This window comes from Lepeophtheirus salmonis, chromosome 14 (genome assembly GCF_016086655.4).
Source record: "Lepeophtheirus salmonis chromosome 14, UVic_Lsal_1.4, whole genome shotgun sequence".
In the NCBI taxonomy this organism is placed as follows: Eukaryota; Metazoa; Arthropoda; class Copepoda; order Siphonostomatoida; family Caligidae; genus Lepeophtheirus; species Lepeophtheirus salmonis.
The window spans coordinates 11,906,016-11,926,476 of NC_052144.2; positions in this window are offsets into that span (position 1 = coordinate 11,906,016).

A 20,461-nucleotide genomic window follows, 5' to 3' on the forward strand; every position below is an offset into this window, starting at 1 on the left:
TAGGGATTTTGAACGGAACCTGCAGAATGCATATTTGACAAGCAAAAAAATACCAACAGGGGAAACAGAGACTACAGTCTTTGGCCCTAAATACAGCCCCACGCATCACTAGCTGTAAACATAAAATACCTACAATTATTATAACATAAATGTTTCTTCGTGCATATTTTTCCTGTCTTAAAGTGGGTGTTCCTTCACTTTAAGTCCTTCATATTACATGAAATAACTTGAAATAAGGGCATTTTAATTCAATTTGGATTTAGAGCATTCCTATTCAGTTAATGTTATTTCTTATTATGATGAATTCGAACCGTTTTTATCCATGTAGTTTATCTGAGAGAAAAGAGGAAGAAAGAACGTAAACAAATATATTTAAATAAAGACAGAAAGTTGAATTTTGTGACAATGAATCTGTGTAAAATCTATGCCACATTGGCTGTCCTCCTGTTTGTCCTTCTCAAAGAGTTAGCATCACAGAACTTCTTGGCGATGTGATCAGAATTCATATCATGATCTTTTACTTCTTAACATTGTTTATCCCTCTTTTCTCTTTTGAGAAGTACAACCGTAATAAAAAAGTCGTTTTGAACTCATTATAGCAGGGTGTAACATTTATTTTTGTTATCTTTCTATTTTAAATAAACTAACAGGTAATTAAATGAACTCATTTTACGCTAATGGATACAAAGGTACATTACCAATGACTTCAAGTGGAGGAAAACCCATTCTAAATCTGAAGACATATATAAGAAAATATATATTTTTGCCATAATATATATGAGGGTGAAAAGTCATGGGGCAAAACATCCTAGCACCAATAAATATAACACAGTACAAGTAAAGTAATAATTTGGAGAAAATACAAAAAAAAAGCACCCTAGAAAATAGAGTTTAACATAAAGGATGCATTAAAACATTCTTAGGTCGGTTTAAATGTTACTGATAGGAAAACACGGATATTAATTTGGGTACCATAACTGGCACTCTAATTTACGTTTTAAATAGGTGGACGTCAGACCTGGTTTGACTTTAAGTTACTAATAAGTCCTTTATGGGGGAGGGATCTCCTGTTTTTTCCAACTTCAAGGAAAGGAATTTTGAATGCCAAAAGTTGATAATAAATCACAGTTACAGAGGGTCTAGCTTAGTTACAATAGGGATTCAATTCAGACATAAAAGACTCCAACACGAATTTCAGTTGCAATCTTAAAAAAAATGAATTCAAACATAAATGCTTTACTCTTTAATCAAAGAAATAATAATCCAAAACATTTCTCAACAGATAAAACCATCTCTTGGAATGCACTCTTCAAAAATAACAACATTTACACAATATTTTTACATCAACAACAAAACATCATGTTCACAGTAGCAGGTGCCCTCAATCTGATTGGAAAATCATTAGTAGTAATGTGAAATTGTAATATTTTTGAACAAACAATAATATATTTCAATAACCTTATATATATGTATTCGTATAAATATTCTTTAGCTGTAAACATGTCAATAACTTTTTATATGTATTTACAAAAAAAAGGTAAAAAAAATACATAAATGTGTATTTGTACCTTTACAAAAACGATATCCTGTAGTTATCGAATTCCTCAAAAAATGAAATAACTTATTGTAATAAAACACATTTTGGAATTTTTTATATATAATTTCATTACACATCTGTTGCTCTACATATAATTCAATGCATATTTCTTGAGGGGTTCAAATACCCTGGAGTGGTTATGATTTTAATTAAGTTTAACGAATATTAATTCTAAAGGGTATGCCAATTTCTTAAGTGGCTTTTGGTATATGTACAATTGTACAAAATATGAACCACAGTTATGTGAAAATATATGTAATAAAAAACATGGGAACCCTGACAATTTGAGTAATGTTTTAGTTGAAGAGTAGCTTTGCTGTCAAGAAGTATGATTAGATTAGCTGTAAGTAGGAATTTCTGTAAAAATTATACAGAAATCCAAATCCATATCTAGAGAAAACATATACAGGTATTACCTCAATGTTAATTCTCAATTCTACTCTTAGTCCAAAAACGACTTAAGCTTATAACTCCCAAACAAATAATCAACGTTACTCTCCGTCTTTTATGAGCACACACTAGTACCTCCTCTATACTTGGATGTTCTGTCTTATAATGAAATTATAAGGACCTCTTTAGGAAACTGTCCTCTTACTTGACCAAATATTCCATTAATATTACCCCCCCCCCCTTCCTAATCGTCTTCTACGTAAACATAATACATCTCCAGCCAGAATGTAAAAATAAAAGAAAGCGAAATTCAACGTGGTAATTCTGAAAGTTTGAAAATAGTGAAAAAACAGTTTTTTTGTAATAACATTTTGTTTGATTTTTTTTCTAATTTTTTTTCCAAAAAAATCCAAACCCCAAGCTTTGCCAAAATATAATCTTGCGAACGCGCCTCTAATAGATAGGCTGGAAGGCCTATAGCTCCTCTTAATTTAAGACATTTTTACTTTTCACTGGAAATTTTTTGGTCATTTGGGAAAATTATGCAGAAGAGCAAAAAGTTTACTATTTGAATTTTGTTTCTGAATAGTTATGGATTTTTGAAATATTTTTCCAAAAATTTAATTATTGAAATTAAAAAATAGTTATATTTGAAATTTTTTTTTCTATAAATTTATAATTGTATTTTCGAAAAATTATTTTGTTTTTGGAAAAAGCTATAGATTTTGAAACTTCATTTCGATTCAAAAAATTCCAAAAACCAAGCCCCCCTCCTAAATATATATATATATATCATGAATTATTATGATAGGTTCAGAAATAAAAAAAGATTATTTAATTTTCAAACTTGAAACAATTTTGCAACTGTTAAGTTGATATTTTTACAAATCTATATTTCTGTATTAACAAAATACAAAATAAGGTATAAAAATGTCAAATGACAATTTATTTAACAGACAGTTTTTAAATTTTTTTTATTCTCAGAATGTTTTTTATTTATTCTTAAAAAGTTAAAACATGTTATTTAAGGCCATACATTAAATAAATTATATTTTACATAGAATACGGTTTACTACACTAACCACAATATAGTCACTAGTCAAATAGAGGTCAATTAGATTCGTTATTGCATTTTTTGTTAAATAAAGAAAGGGCGTTGATTTTTTAATTTTATATTGCTATTTACCTATATAATTATGTTGTTGTTTTTTCAAAGCATGATTTAAAACTATTTGCGTGTTTCTTTTTGCGTACAACTATATATTTGACCCACAAGATCAATTCAATTACCTTCATGATTTATCATGTATTGTACAAAATTCTTCAAAGTTATTTAACCCTAAGTAAAAAAAGGTTATCTAAATATCGTGTAAACCCACTATGTATATTTTTCCAATACGCTGACGAGTTTTATACCATATTTACTTGCTTCATTTTAATGTCCCCAGAATCTTAAACATTTTGCTCAGAATATTTTCGTATTAAGTGAACAATGTATTCATTCTAGTAATTTCACGGATGGTGGGTCTGAACGAGTCTAACGAAGGGCAAAACAGGTCTGCTGTGAACCATTATTTAAAAAAATTAAAAATAACCAGTTCTTGTAACTTGAATCGGTCCGTTAACAGTGAATTTATATTGACCAATCACAAAAGATCAAGTATTATCATTCATTTCTTGTTTGCTCTCTTTCTTTGGGGTAGATGTAATCTGTTTGTGGAAAAATGCCCTTGAGAATATTGCACGTAAAAGATTGCGAAGAACGAGAATTGCCAGTTTGGAAAATGGCCCGTACTTAGTTCAAACTTCATGATGAATAATAACACATAAATTCGCTTTATATTATTTCCAACAAATATCTAAACATATTTGTTTGTTCCATCCGCCAAGGGAATACCTTTAAGTTGATAAAGCTTAGGCCTCTTAAAATATTCTTGAATACTCTCCCCCCTCGGATTGGTCAGTGTTGTGGCGGTAGTGTGGGATTCTTAAAAACCACTGTCAATTCATTCAAGGATTCCTTTAAACACCACAAACTAGTTCAAAACTCTCCGGTTCGCCGGGGTCCTGGGTAGTTAAAAATCACCCTCAATGCATCACATACATCCTAGGAACCCCTCTAATATCAAAATATAGTTCTAACTCCTCGGGTTGCACGGGGTACTTGAGGATAAACATGAAATAATCTCCATTGCATTTATTGTATATTTTGAATTGACCTACATTTGAAAACTAAGAGGAAGAAGAAAGAACATGTAAAGAGATGCACTAAGATACATCATCAAATTATGGAATGTGCTGGATCGAACAAAAAAAGTGGGCACAGTGCGAATAATGGGGTTGAGAGATTTCATAGTGCAATTAATAATTATGTTACATTACCAGATCAAAGGTTATTCAATACGATAGAAGTGATATTTTTCAACAAAATAAAAAATATGTAAGAAATGAATCAGCGTATTTTCAATATTGTTAGAAAATATTACAAATATGATATAAAAGTTTTATGATTTATGATATAGTTTGCATCTATTTTAGGTCATTTAAAATTATTGTCAGAAATTGATTGCATTATTCAAAAAAGAAGTACAACAGTTTGGTGAATATGACATAATTGATAATAGTATGCGCTGATTCTTTTTGGAGTAAAAGTTGAGAGATAAAACGAAGATTTTATACCGAAAAATGCTTACCAAATATTTTTAATTATAATAAAATATCTTTTTGTGTTAAATCATAATTCTGTAAGATACCAAATAACCATTTGATGTATATCAATTATGCAAATCATTCATTTATTTTTATAGTATCGAGAATTCTATGAAAAATATTTTTTTCATATATAATAAAAAGTTATTAATATGAATAAACTTTATAACTTAAAAATATTTGACGTCATCTTTAGTCAAGAACAACCTCCCTAATAAAAACTTTGTTTCTCTATATATTCTGTGTGAATTACGCCTAAATTTTTGTTTCAACGTACAAATTAACTTTCAGTTTTTGTAAACAAACCTGTATAAAGAAAAAATGTTTTACTTATATGCAAATTTAATTCTACTATGTAACAAAAAAACTTTGTTGATTGGAGAACTATATAATTCTGTTATAACCTGTGACTTTTTAATTTGACATCATTAAATATTGTTTCTTTTGTTATAGATAGTGATACTAATCAGTAGAATTTTAGGCATGTTGAAAAAAAATAGAAACCAAAAAACAAAATGGTAACCACAGACCAATTTAAAATTTAAAAATTTGTTTTGGTTGAGATAATTATATCTGCTACAGTTAGCCATCATGAAGTGGGGAGGAGAAGAAGAAAAAATACAATGACAAAGGCAAGAATTACTTTAATGTAGATCCTCAATTCTATTTTGAGTCCAACAAGGACTTACAATTATAAATCCGCAACTAATCCTAAGGAATTAAATATTACATAAATTAAGTTTGGATCTTGAATTGTTTTCAAAATATAGATATTATAACAATAGTAATAAAACCCTACAATAACGTTGTATGTAATGTGATTTATATTTCATTCATAATTAAATTCATAAATTCACTTTATATTCTTAAATTATGACATTAAAAATATTTTTTTTTGTTTTGTTGTTCATCCTGTGAACACAATACACAAATTAAAGTTAAAGTTAAACTTTCGTTATTTAATTAGTTATTTTTTAAATTTGACATGTCAAATCCTAGGTAAATAAATAACTTATATTTTGATATATTTTAAAAATTAGACTCATTTGTAAGTTTAGCTAATTTTCGTGGACCCCCGTTTGAAAGTCTCAAAATGTAATTAAATGTCGTAATTATCTCTGCAACGAAGTTGAATAGAGATTATGTGTTTACCTTTGTTTGTTTGTTAGTAACTAGGATAATGGCAAAAGTATCAAATCGGTATTGATCAAACTTGGTACGAATATTATATATAGTCACAGTAAGATGATTAAATTTTGAGAGGTCATGGACAAGATAACAAAGCATGTTAATTCAAAATACATAACTACCATAATTTATAGAGCTTAAATTGGTGTACTAATGTAGGTTTAATAAAAATGCTTCATTTTGCAAAAAAATCAATTTAAGAAAAATCATCAATGGGGGGGCCGTTTGCACTCTATCTAGTGTACATTCTATTTATTGTTGTTTAGGGCTTTATTAATTCACTCCGGTCCCCAGAACCAGCCAATCGGTGCTTAGAACTGTTGGTATTTTGACCTGTTCCCAAGGACTGCAGTCTATAACTAGCGGTTTTCCCAAAAATGGTGATGTTTTATTTAGACAAATAAGATATATTAAATACATATTAAGATCATTGCGCATATCTTGTAAAAATATTCATTTCTTCATTATAAATTAATGTAACTCGAACGTGTTATATTTTTATTTAATTATTTCATTTATTCTATTACATAACGGAATAATTTGAAAAAGGAAAAAAACAAGAGGGATCTATTTTAACTTCTTTAAAGCCAACAAGTAAAAATGGGACGCATCTTCATTTCCTTGGAGATCGGATCTTAGACGTAAATATTCTATTAAATTTCCGGTAAGCAAACTTACGGATCCAGATCCGAAACAAAAAATTGATTATACTTAAAATATAATTTTCTTAACATCTATCTGAAGTTCGGACCTCAATTTTTATAGGATCCGAATTAAGATTATATTTTTACTGAATACTGATGCCAAAACAATAAATAACCTCATGTAATTATCATTAATGCATAAATATTATTTTTATTAGAATTATTGTTATAATAACATAGGCCAAGTTGTTACCTATATTGCTTCTTGCTTCCAAATACTTCATAAAAACTAATTGATTTCTAACTAATCACTAATTACGAGAAATGAAGATGGACAGCTGTCGACCAAATACATTGTACATTTTTGTGTAAGTTTGTTAACACCTTTGCAGAATAATCATGCAATGTATATAGGGGTCCAAATACGAAAAAAGATAAATAGAGATGCTACATTCGATATAGATAATATAGTTTTTTTTAATAGATAGGATTAAGTATATATGTTTTTTAAGATACGGAAACTCCTTGGATCTTTTTTTGATCCTTAAAAGTTATAATACCCGAAGCCGGATCTGGCTTCATATCTCGGCTACAAGACATGTTCTACCTCTAACAGCAAGTCGGATTGGATTAGACTGAACTGGACTGCAGTTTTTTTTACCCCCTAAATTTACTTACGTAAAATAAACATTATTTATAAAAAAGCAGTTCCTAAATCATCCAGCAGTAACGTCAATTATAATTAAACAATAATGAACACTTCAAGTTATATATTTTTGTACCATCTCCTATACTCTTTTAACTAATTACCGTACGGACGGACGTAGGAAGAAGGGATGCTCGTAATTTTAAATTACCAAAACACATTTAGTGAATCATTTATTTTCTGCTGCTGATTTGTGAGTGTAGAGTGAGAGTTTATATGTACATGAACTAACAGAACCACTTATTCATCAGAAGAAAAAACGGTTATTTGTCCTTAATAAGTACCTACACGAAACTAGTTGTAATACAGTGAAAAACATCTTAATAAATAAAATGCATTATAAATTAAGTATTGGTTTGATAAAAAAATATATTTTTTTGTAAAAATACTACCGAAAATTAGATTTCTGGATAATAGATTCAGTAAAACATTCTTGTAAAAACCTACTTGTTTCCGTACCAAAATATGCGTATCATGACAATAACAAATCAGGTTAAGTAATTTATATTTCATTTCAAATAAGTAAACTGATTTTAACTTCTCTTTTTAATGAAGAAAAGTAAAAATATAAAATCCACTATTAAATAACTCTTAAAAAATACAAGATTTGGTAGTATTTTTTGGTTATCGTGTAGGGATCTTAAACATTAAATGTAAAAGAGAAAATGGGTAGTAATTAGTTTCTTTTAAGTCTTTATACAAATAAGGGGAAACTGTTTATTAGTGTTTTGTTTTTAGAAAGATAAAAGACGATAAAAATAGATTCAAAGTAGAAGACAGCCTTTTAAGATACTTTTTTATACACTCAACAGTATAAAAACACGTGTCATTTATATGTATGTCCATTTTTGTTACTATATCTTTAATAAGTTTTTTTTTCTTTTAATGAATTATATTTATTTTTCCAACTAATATTTTAAGTTGATTGTATAAAATTGTGATTATAAAAAATTTACTTTATCTTTTTATATTTACCGAATAAATTATAGTTTTTTTTTTAAAATTTGGATGTATTTGTTTTTTCCTTCATTCATTTACTTAATCATCTCAGTGTAAAAATAAATTAAAATTACTAATCAGTATTATTTACAGTGCAACCGGTGACTTGTCGTCATATATTTAGACAAACGAACTTTGTTTTTAAAATTTAGATGAACAAAAAAAAACCGTTTATCTTTTCTAATCGCTAAACTTCGATTTTTCTTTGCACAGATGCCTTCATGACGTATAACATATATCCCCCCCCCCAAAAAAAAGTTGGAAAATGGTCGGTTATAAAACATAGCAAAAATTAAATGCTTTATTTATTAAATATCTGAGATGCCTGCCCCCCTCCCATTACCCCAAACAAAAATCCTGAGGACGCATTTCTATATGCATATTAATTGCTCATAATTTTTTGTTTTATATTTTTAGATGAAAAGTATCGAAAGATACCGATATATTGATACTAATTTTGATTCCTGAACCGGTACAAAAATATTGGTATCGTGACAACATCAATGCTTAGTACAGCAAAATCGAGTAGTCCATTAAAATCTGTACACTTTGAATTTTAAACGAAAACTAGATATAATTTATTTATTGACATTAGAATTAGAACAAAATTCAAAACATAAATAGTTGTGTATCTAAGCTCTCTTAATCACTAATGTAGCTACCTTTAGCGGCAATGATGGCTTCCAGGCGCAGAAGGCCTGGTATCCACTGCAGATATAGTCGTCTGTCACAGCATCACAGTGTTGGCTGTGTGCCTTGGTGTTTGGATGACATACACTACAGTTCTTCCCCTCGACATGCACCCAAAATTTGTTGTCGAGAGTGTTGGCATTATGGCTGTAAGGGGGGAAAGCATTCAAAAAAGAAACTAAAAGAGTCTTGCAATTGGTAAGATGAGTTTCTTCCATTGCTGTTGTCAAATGTGGCCTCTACACCTTCACAAGCCTCTTTCAACCCACTTTTTTGATAGCTCTCTGTACAATTTGGTGTTAAATCTCGTTATATCTTGCATGGGCTTCATTAACTAAAGCAGATTAGCCTGGGCTGTTGTCGTTAACTCCTCCGGCTCCAATTTGGTCTTTTTGATAGAACCCTTTTTACTTTTTAACATTTCGGAATTGTTTACGCCCTAAACCGTCGTTTTACGCCTTACTGCATGGAGTGTGCGAATGAAAATTTGTCGTTAATGTGTCATTTTATTGAACAGTACGTAAGCTAGTGAACACAGGTTTGTTTTGTGTTGTATCTAATTGTTAATTATTTAATATATCAAAATATGAAATAATTTCAAGCAGTCAACCGTCATTTATTATTGCATTAGTAAGTGTTCAGATTTCATTGACCCACCCTGTAAAATGTACGCTCTTTTTTTGTACAACATATTTATTACGTAATGACAAATTTTTGCTAGCGAGTATATATTCTTATAAATACAAATAAGTTATTTTATTTAAGACGTTTATAAAATTTTTAAAAGAGGTTATTGCTCTAATTTATTGTTGAATAGATATTTCATACTTTTATTATAATAAATATTGATGTGAGTATTTTAAACTTTTTTTTTTAAATATTGTAATAGTGTAATGCATTGATTGGTATTTATTATTTTCGTCTTGTTTTGAAATATTGTTGCTTTATTTTGAAAGAGAAATCATTAGGTAAATGATTCTCATTATATTTATCATCTTTGCATAAAGAGTTTTATCACTAGGCATAAAATTATATGTAATGATAGTTTCATGATTAAAATTATATGCCTTATATGTTTGAACCCTGAACACACAGCGAAAATAATCATACAAAATCCCATACATCAGAATTCAGCCCTTTCAGAAAAGGATTAATACAATTTCTATTTTAGAACAATATTTAGATTTCTTGGAATCATAAGATTTACCACTCTGTCATGTCTCTGTAATCGGACTTTGATACTATCAAATTTTATATCATTATTATATTTTGTTTTTAAGTACTCAAAAATAGAATATATTTTCTTCCAATTTTGCAAAGTCTAAGAATACATGGGAAGGATTTTAAATTCGGAAAATTGAAGGATAATGTATATTACAATTTATTTCCCAAAAAATAATCCAAGGATTCACAAATTTTTTGCTGTTCGATGAAGGGATTCATATTGAAGTCAATCACTGAAACCAACTACCACCAACTTTAACATGGCCCTGAACTTGACAAAGGCCTTGATGAGGAATTCTTTGTCCATTTTGGCCACTCCCTCGATAATTCAAGTGCACAGTTCTATGTGCTCATTTATTGGACTCCCTCCCCATGACGTCTATACATAGTAGTCTACGGGGTTCAGATGTGGGAAGTGTAAAGTCAATAATGTTCTTGGACATACGCCTGGAACGAAGGTACCTAATAATGGCAGTATGAGATAAGTAGTCAAAGGATATCTCAATGATTGTTTATGTATTTGTATAGAGTTTTATTAGCTGAATCTGATATGCACACTTTCATAAACATATCCATGCGTCATATTTTAGTTTACACAGCTCACAGCTTGAGTTTTGATAAGATTTTTTACAAAAGTAAGGTTGTGTTATCTTCTTACAATTTAATCCTCTACAATTGTTTTAAGTATTAGCAACGATTACAAAATAGAAGCCAAAATAATACATGTGCTGGAAATGCTTAAGTACCAAAAGACGCCAACCAAGTGTTTCCAATGATTTTACGATTAGCAATGATGGCCCTGTATAAGATTAAAAACCATTTGAAACCGAAGGAACAGTATCTAAAAAGTCTGGCAAGGTTGGAAACGAATACTTAGAACAAAGACCACGATTATGCATGTGAAAAATCGCCTTAATAGAGATCTAGTGAGGACAATTCGAGGTATGCCCAAGACGATGAATGAGTGAGGTTACGCTTCGAATGATCATTAAAGATGACTTGGAAGCAAAGTTAAGAGTAAGGAGGAAGATATATCTTATTACAACGGTCACAAGGTAGAATAGTTTGTCTAGAGGCAAGTTTCTTTTGAATGTGTTCAAGACATGTGGACTCCTAGTTGCCCTAATCTTTGTCCTTTGTATTATTCTACCCAGACTGCCGGCAACTAGCCTCACGGCTCTGTCAAATCTATAAAGTCCGCCATAAAGTCGCATGGGTTGACTTTTCAAAAGAGTACATCATAACATTTATGCGGCCTTCAGGAACAGGGTGAAGGCGATAATTTAGGCTGTGAAAGACCATTTTGAATAACAAAATGTCAATTTCAATTATAGTTCACTGGAAATACTGTTAATTTTGTACACACAATCGTCATACACAAATTTTTAATAAAGTTTCAAAAACAAACTTCAATGTTAACTTAAATATGACGCATGAGGTAGATGTCAGGGTTGCCAATATATTGAGGTCTAAACTTGTTCCAGATTTAATATCCCCAACCTGTAGACATCCATAAGTGAAATAGTTTACTAACTACAATCCATAAGTCTTCCATTGCCATGAAAAAAAGCTCAGTTCTAAATTAAGTCATGTATTTAAAATTTCATTTATAAGCTTCACAATAATTGATATAATAACTTTTATTAAAATTGATAGAAAAAAAATTGAGAGTAAATTTCTGACCCGTTATTAAAATTTATAAACCCATCATTATATACAATTTGAACAAAATTCTTATAAAAGTATAGGTATTTTCGTATTTTAAATAAGAAATATTTTCGAATATATCACTTTTTAACCGAAAAAATCATAAAACTTAATCGTGACATACATTAAAAATGAAGTTAATCAAACTTTTATCTTCTTTAATTTTATGATTGTTTTGCTAGTTTGTAGTTGAGTCTGTTCTAAAGTACATAAATGCGTGATCAAGGCATGAAAATCCCATAAATTATTCCTTTTAAACATGTTGTTGTTTTTTGTAGAAAAACATGGCATTAGAACATAATCATACTCAACAATCAAAATGATTATAATAGATATGGAACCTACAAGAATAAAATATGAGCATAATTCATATCTAAAAATAAGTTGAGACATGTTAATATCTACATATGTATTTATTGATAAGTATCATCAACACAGAGTACCTAAAGTAACGTGTTCAATGTAAAAGCTCATTTATAAATAATGGTCTTAAACACGTCATGGGTCAGTCACATGTTGAATAGAGTTTTTGTAAGGACAAGTGGCATTTAAGAGTATTTTTCATGTATTAAGTTTTGATGGGTTTTTTCTTTTATCAGATATTTGATTGAAAAATAATTGTATTATTCATTCAATGAATTCATTGTTAACTTCTTTTGTAACAGGTAATATCAACATGATATTAAGAAAAAACATTTTTTGGGGGTCTTTCATATTCTATGTCAATATGTGAATGTCTTTTCTGTAGCTTTAGTTTGATTGGAATTTGAATTGACAGCAATACTTAAATATAACAACAGTACAACTATGAACAAATATGATGATAACAGGGCGGCTAAAAAGTTCGTAGGGTAACATAGTGAAACACATTTATTTGGCAAAAATCGATTTATTTATTCATTGTAGTTACCTTGGAGGGCGGTAGAACTATCCTAGAGGTTAGACAACTTATTGATTCCATTTTTATAGTACAATTTCTATTTTTTATAAAATAAGCCTCAGTTTGGGCGATTATCTTTTCATTAACTCTGATTTTTTTTCCCAACATGAATTCTTTTGATGTACTAATAATATAAAATCCGTTATTATTTGTCATACCGGATGCTCCATTGAAATCTGAGCACATACTAATTCAAAAATTAATAAAATTTGAGCTATTAAAATTAATTAATATTACTATAAATTAAAGCGAAAACAATAAGTTACAAAATAAAACAAATCTGAGCGCTTTAGCTTACCTACAAGTACAGAAAATGTCGCTTGCAAGTAATACATGAATTTCCATTCGCGTAATCCAAGCATTTGAGGGTCTCAAGCACCACCGTCTACAACGTCAGCATGTCCTCAACGTTGGACCCAGAGGAGTTAAAGAAAACAGCTTAGGCTATTCCCCTCAAGTTAATGATCATCCATTTTGGGTTTTCAAACCAAACTACCCAGAGAGCCTTATCAGGGTGACACCGGCAATGAAAGAAACTCATGAAAATGCCAACAATATCTTCAGCCTTCTCAGCTCTTACATTGACACAAAGGAAATCGCACAGGGGTTGCCTTTTCTGTTGTTTCTCGAACATTTTTACATATAGAGACATGGGATTAAAACAAAAACTAGCCTATTTTTGTTTTGACTGTCGTTTGTTTACCAAATGAAACCTCGTAGTTATAATGACGGGAATATAATCTTAATGAAATACCACTGCAATTTTTTTATCTCCTCTCTTTACATTCATATTTTCCAAACGTTTTATTCTATTGTAATATGATGGCATCGCATACAATACTTTATAGAGATTCAAAACAATCTAATTTTAAGATTTAAAAAAAATACGATTTTAAGAAAAATAAGAACATTTTTATTACATTCATAAATGAATGATGACTTATGGGGAGTTGAGTGGATCTAACTCTATCAAAGTTACCTTTTAAGTTAGTGAGGATGGTGAAGAACTTATATATGTAAACAAATATTAATAAAACAAAACAAAAAAGGAACCCATTGCCTCAGGATAATATTTTTATATATCTGCGTACGTATACAGATACATTAGATGACAGAGTCTAAAAAAGGGGTCCATAGATGAACATTTATGTGCGTTCATAATTTCTAAATATACATACATATTTTTTTATGTGTGGTGGAAGAGGGGGATCATTACTTCTCCTAGTCCTACTACTAAATATGAGAGTCTACAATACTCCCTCCACTCTTTCTGTCTCTATCTAATGGTTAGATATCATTTAGATCTTTGATGATAGTTTTTTCTTATTTTTTCCTTACATCAGCATTAGTGATGGATTCGACTAAAGTACCATCGAGCCCGATTAGTGAGGAATGAACGTTGTGTATTTATTAGTAGCTTGTTTACCTACTCAAGGATAGTTGTGCGATCTTGCGTCTATTATTGTAGATTAGCTATGTGATTAGTATAACAGCACCATCTAGCGAATATTAATGTTTTATTATTTTTAATTTCCAACTTCCTTCTTAAATATTGAGTGAAGTTTCCATTATAGTTTGTGAGTCATATGGAGTTCGAGTAAAGGCATGAGACGAACAAAAATATTTATTTATTGAATTGATAAAATATAAATTTTATAATTTAGTATCTTTGACTACTTTAGTAAGACGGTCAATAATTATTGAGCAAATGATGTAGAGGGGGTGGACCCAAAACTGGTTGTAGCACTTAATTACGATTTTATCTCTGTTATTTTTAATTTTGAGGTTCCTTTACGCAACTAAACCCTAGGTGAAACAAAAACAAACAAGTTTTATTTTTGTATCATGTCTCTAGGTGTAAAAAAGTCGGAGAAACACCAAATAGCCAACTCGTCTGCAATCTCCTCTGTCCCTGAATCATTCCCAAAAAGGTTGCATAGATTGATGGCCTCTTTATCAACACTACCTAAAATGTCAATAAGTCTGGTACAGCCCCTATACAGACAAGATAAACTATAACTTCTGCAGTAAGAATATAGATGACTTCTTCCCTACCTCCCTGTGTACCTCGTTCAGCCTTGACCTTTAATCCCTCCACCCTACCCCCCAGACTTTGCAATATGGGACGCCTTGGAGAAGAATGTCTACCGTAGCTCTCATCCAAATTTGGCCATCGTCAAAAGCTGACAATCGGTTTGCCAGCGTGTTGGGACTCCTTTTGCTTGTGTAGTAGTCATACAACTATTGAATAAGAATATAGTATTGAAACATATCAAGTATTGGTTTAGAATTATATTTTCGTAATTCCATAAGAATCACGTTTATATTAACATATTCACGTTGCTATAAATGTCGGGTCCCTACTCTGTCAGTAATTTTAGAAAATATTCATTTGCTTAATAGGAAATTATTTCAAAAAATTGCATTAATATCATCACAACAAAACATCAATGAAATTAATTTAGATTGTCATATAATATTATTCACATCTCAACTGCATGGCCAATAAAAATCATTTCCTTTTATTAAATATACTATTTCAATATTTGATGATAGAAGTTTAGTCGATTTTTCAAACTATATTTCGGAATAGTTCAAGTAGTTTTTACTAATCCAACACATGTGATCTTACATAAATCAAATAAGTCATCTTAATATCTTTGTATGTATGTAAAAGTTTTGAGACTCGATCCGATTTTTTGGTTGGAGCTTAGGTGATTTCATCTATACTAATTTATAGCAAAATTAAAATCTTTGATATATTTACCACCTCCAAAAATATACATAAAACCTCTTTAATAACAAAATTGTTGTGGGATCGGATGAAAAATTGATTTTCTTTGTAAATTGAAGTTTACAACGGAAGGGTAGAAATAAGCTATGAAATATTTTCAAAAAAATTAAAAAATCCGTAGCTATATATAAGAATTTAAAAAATTCAAAAATCTGAAAAAATTAATTTTTTTTTTTTAAATTTGAAAAATTAAATTTCAATTATAAATTTTCTTGGAAAGAAAGATCGAATGAAATTAACTTTCAAATATTTAATAATATTAAAAATTTGAAAAATTAAATTTCAATTATAAATTTTCTTGGAAAGAAAGATGGAATGAAATTAACTTTCAAATTTTTAATATTATTAAAAATTTAAAAATATTAAATTTTCTCATAAACAATGACATATTTAAACTTAAGTAAACAATAAAATATTGAATTTTCTAGCAAAAAGCAAAATTCCTTATTTTGACACTCCAGCCCACCCCCTATTGACGCCCCTGCTACAAGACGGACCCAGGCCTCTGATTAACCGAGTTAGTTATAATTATTACACGTCTTTACCTCTATTTTATCAATTACAACCTTTTCCCGAAAAGAAACAGGGAAAAAGGCCTAAAATAATTTATTACTTAACCTTTTTTTGTTAACTTTGGAGTTATTACTCAATAATTGTGGGGAAGGCATTAAAGTTTAACACCAAGAGCAATTCTAATTCAACCAATTAACATTCAGATAATTTATTTGGAGAATACAAGCATAAAGAAAGGCTCAACATTAGCTGATAGTTTGCCAATTCTTCCAAACTATGGAATTTTATACAATGATTGTGTGGGATTGTTCACGGCTTAACAACCTCAAGCTAATTTTAGCTTAACCATTCAACGTTCATTGATTTGGAGAATAAAAACAGAAACATACACAGCTGGCTACAAAATACACTGAATATTTGTTTTGTTTCGCGAAGTAATGCTGTAATTACAATCGTAGACCGGTTTAGGATTTCCAGACTGAAATCTATCACTAGTAAATACAATGGTTCATTCCTCTTCGGTATTTAGTAGTACAATGTACCATTATAAATATTCAAAATAATGCGTCTGATTACTTCTCTTTTGAGGGGGGTTTAATGACTCCCTGAGAGGGATAGAAAAATGGGGTGGAGGTTGTTTTCAGTCTCTTTATTAATGACTAAAGTTACATAATTTGTTTTAGTAGTTTTTACATTTCATTTATTCATTATTTTTATATATTATAATAAAAACTAGGACGATCATGAATATATTAATATATATTATCATCATTATATTATACTTATATAATACAGCAATAATCAAGTAAATTAGCTTGGTACTTTTATTTATATGTATTTTAGTAAATTTAGTAATTTAGCACTTATGCTTAACCCTCCGTTAGTGAACTGAGATATCATACACTCTGAGTTTTATAAGACTCATTTTATTCATCTAAATATACATTGTATCACCAATATTGTTCAGTATACACTGGAACATTCAATCGGATTATATCTTGGCAACGTCTTGTTTAGGATTTATTAGTTTATTTTCCAATGCTTAAAAGAGGTTTAGTGAATCAAATAAACTGTTTTGCTTACAAACCGTACCTTTGTTTTTCCTTTTGATTCCTTGGATCCTTCTTTTCGACAACTTTTTAACAACTGTGGGATACAGCGGTAGCTACAAAATTTTAAGCTTTTAGCAATTATTTTGTAAAAATACACTCAACCTCATCAAAAACTGATGGCTAAAAATTTCATTTCCATATTTTGGATAAAGTAATTAAAATTTTAGAATTTTCTTTTTTTTTTTCAAAAATAGATATGTATTGTTTTTTTATCAGAAAAACAGATTATGTCTTGTAGACTCATGTTGTTAAGATTATTTAAAAAAATATATACAATTTTCAATTTTGATAGTTTTAATTTTTTTTTACTGTAAGATTTTTGTAATGCCCAATAACAGTTATATGCTTTATGTAATCTACAAAAGTAACAAAGTATGAGCTGTAATCTTTAAATAAAACGATATGCAAAGTTGTTATGAATAAATTACTTGTACACGTATGATAGATATTGGAACTATTATTGTGTCAATCTTTATTTATTCTGTCTAGTTCTCCCCAGTCTTAGGACATGTCCTTAAGACTATCGGTCCTGTATTACTGTCATTAATAGAACCATACAGATAAAATACATAGATTGATGATGTGAAGAAGTTGTTCATGCGGTCAAAAATCAGAAATAGTTGACAAAAAATTCGATCTGTAATATATACGTATGTTAAAATCATAGATGATTCTTCTAATATTTAAATATTTATTTTAATATACCATAATTAGACACCATATATAAATTTAATTATGTCAATAAGTTAATAAAGTATTTTTGAACATATTATTTTCTGAAGTATTTAAATATTTTATTCCATTTTTCAAATTTAAATATAATTTTATTTAGCCTTTCAAAATATTAATAATGGATCTGAGGACTTTTTGTGCCAATGCCAATAATTATTGATTTTTAAATTGGGTATGCTTTAAAATTTGGTCTTTTGCACTTTCATGCTTCCCAAATTTTAGTTTTGTACCTAAATAACATTTTAAATAGATTTAATTATTGTGAATGTATGGTTTGATTCAGGAGAAGATTTAAATGCATGATCATTTATAAATGCAAAAACCTAATTATTTTTTTTAAAACCTATATTTGTTTAACGTCTATAGTAATTTTATAAAACTGTTGGAGATTAGAGCGGGCAATTATTTCGTTTTAATTTGTTTAGGAAAACTATCTCTTTTGTCCCACCTGCTGCCGCGAGTCAAAGAATTTCCCTTGCTATTACTCAGTATATATAACTAAAACTGATTAAAGAAAGTAGAAATAAAGTTGAATAACGTTATCAAGAACCAAACTTTCTAAGTTTTTAGAACTGATATATATGACTAAACTGGAATGGACTGCATTCATGAGTCCTAAATAAGGATGGATATAACAAAAGGTGCAATCTGTCTTTACTCCTCGTGTGGACACGACAATCTTTGAATTTGAATAAAAGAAATGCAGTATTTTTTTGAAAACGTTACCTTCTGGATAGGCCACAATTTCACGAAGATTTTGAGGTTTTACATTGAATACGTTTCTTAGTTCTTCCTATTATTAAAGTCCTCTTTTTCGTTGAAAGATTGAGTGAAATGCCGCCTTAGAGAATATATTTGACGTCTTTATAAAGATTTTGAAGGTGCTGCATTTTTTCCTTTTATTCTTTCACAAAAAAACATTTTTCACATAAAGTACAAAGGAGGACATAAATATATACTTTGTACATATTGTGTTCAAGAGACTCACAGATTTTTATTTATTCTATTCAGAAATATCATAATTGTTCATAATGTATGTATATTAGACTGTACTGAAATGATAAAAGTTGGGAATTTAGTATTTTTTTATTTTGAATTTTATTCCTTTAAACAGGGAAAAAACCATCAAGGGTCCAAAAACTGGTACTTTATAGAGGTGTCTTGATTTGAAAATTTGTAAAATGTTCAAAAAAATAATATTTTGATGTTGTATCCTTAAAATTATCGATTTGAATCAAGTTACAGGATTTTTATTCAATTAAGCATAATACATGAATCATATATTATGCAACAATATTCAACCAATTTATCTCTAACTTTACTCATGGTATGAGTATTTCAGTTTCAAACATATAGTCAAAAAATAAATATTATCTTTTGGTACTGCGTATTATGCACATTTTTCTTATGTTTCTCTTCATTTTTATTACTAAAATATCTTGTTTTGATAACAAATATCTAATAAAATATTATCAAATATGCTATCGTTGTTTATTCATGAGAAATAAGACACCCTGTTATAGCAATTTATAATTTTGTACTACAAAAACTGTCATCTAAAATCTTAAAAATAACAACCTCTGATTTATTGTTCCTTAATTTCTTGGGTTAATTTGTTTTTGTTTAAGCATATTTGTATAATATTTTATAAGTTTGATATTTTTCATGTATTTATTCATTTTTACCGATAGAAATAATCAGTTTTCTTTTAGAAATGACTACTGTGCTAAAAAGCTCAGTAACTGTGCTCCAACCTTAGATATTAAAATTGAAGTAGCATCCCAATTGAGGTTTGGTAAACAGTATGGTCATACACTGATATATCCCAAATAACTTAGATCATTTCGTTTTCTTTTTTTATTCCAAATTGCCTATCTTCAGGCTAAGAGTTTTATAGTAAAACATGCTCAGAGGGAGCATGCCACGTACCTTTTTCCACAAATTTTATTTCTGTAATACATACATATGTTGCATCTACATATAATACTTAATAAAATAAAATTCCTGTAACTTTATTCAAATCGATAATTTTTAGGATACAACATCAAAATATCTTTTTTGTCCGACATTTTACAGATTTTCAAATCAAAATACGTCCATAATGTACCATTTTTTTGGAAGTTTCATAGTTTTTTACTGTTTCAAGGAATAAAATGCAAAGTAAAAAATATCCGGCGAACCAAAATCCCAACTTTTGTCATTACGGTACACCCTAATGTTTATGTATAAATAAAATTCAATGTTGAAATGACTGTTGTCTTGTTGTTGTTCTTGGCATCTTTAATGATGGATACCTATTTGATTACATGTATTTTTTTATGTTGGGTAAATGATTTGAGTACCTGGAGTGTGTATATTGTTTATAACATAAAAGAGTTTAATTGTAACCAAATACATTCATTATTAATTTGACATATGATACTTTTAATCTTTATCTTTTTTATAAGATACATAATATATTATCAATAAATAAATGAATAATTAAGGGTCACGTTTATACATAAATGAAAATAATA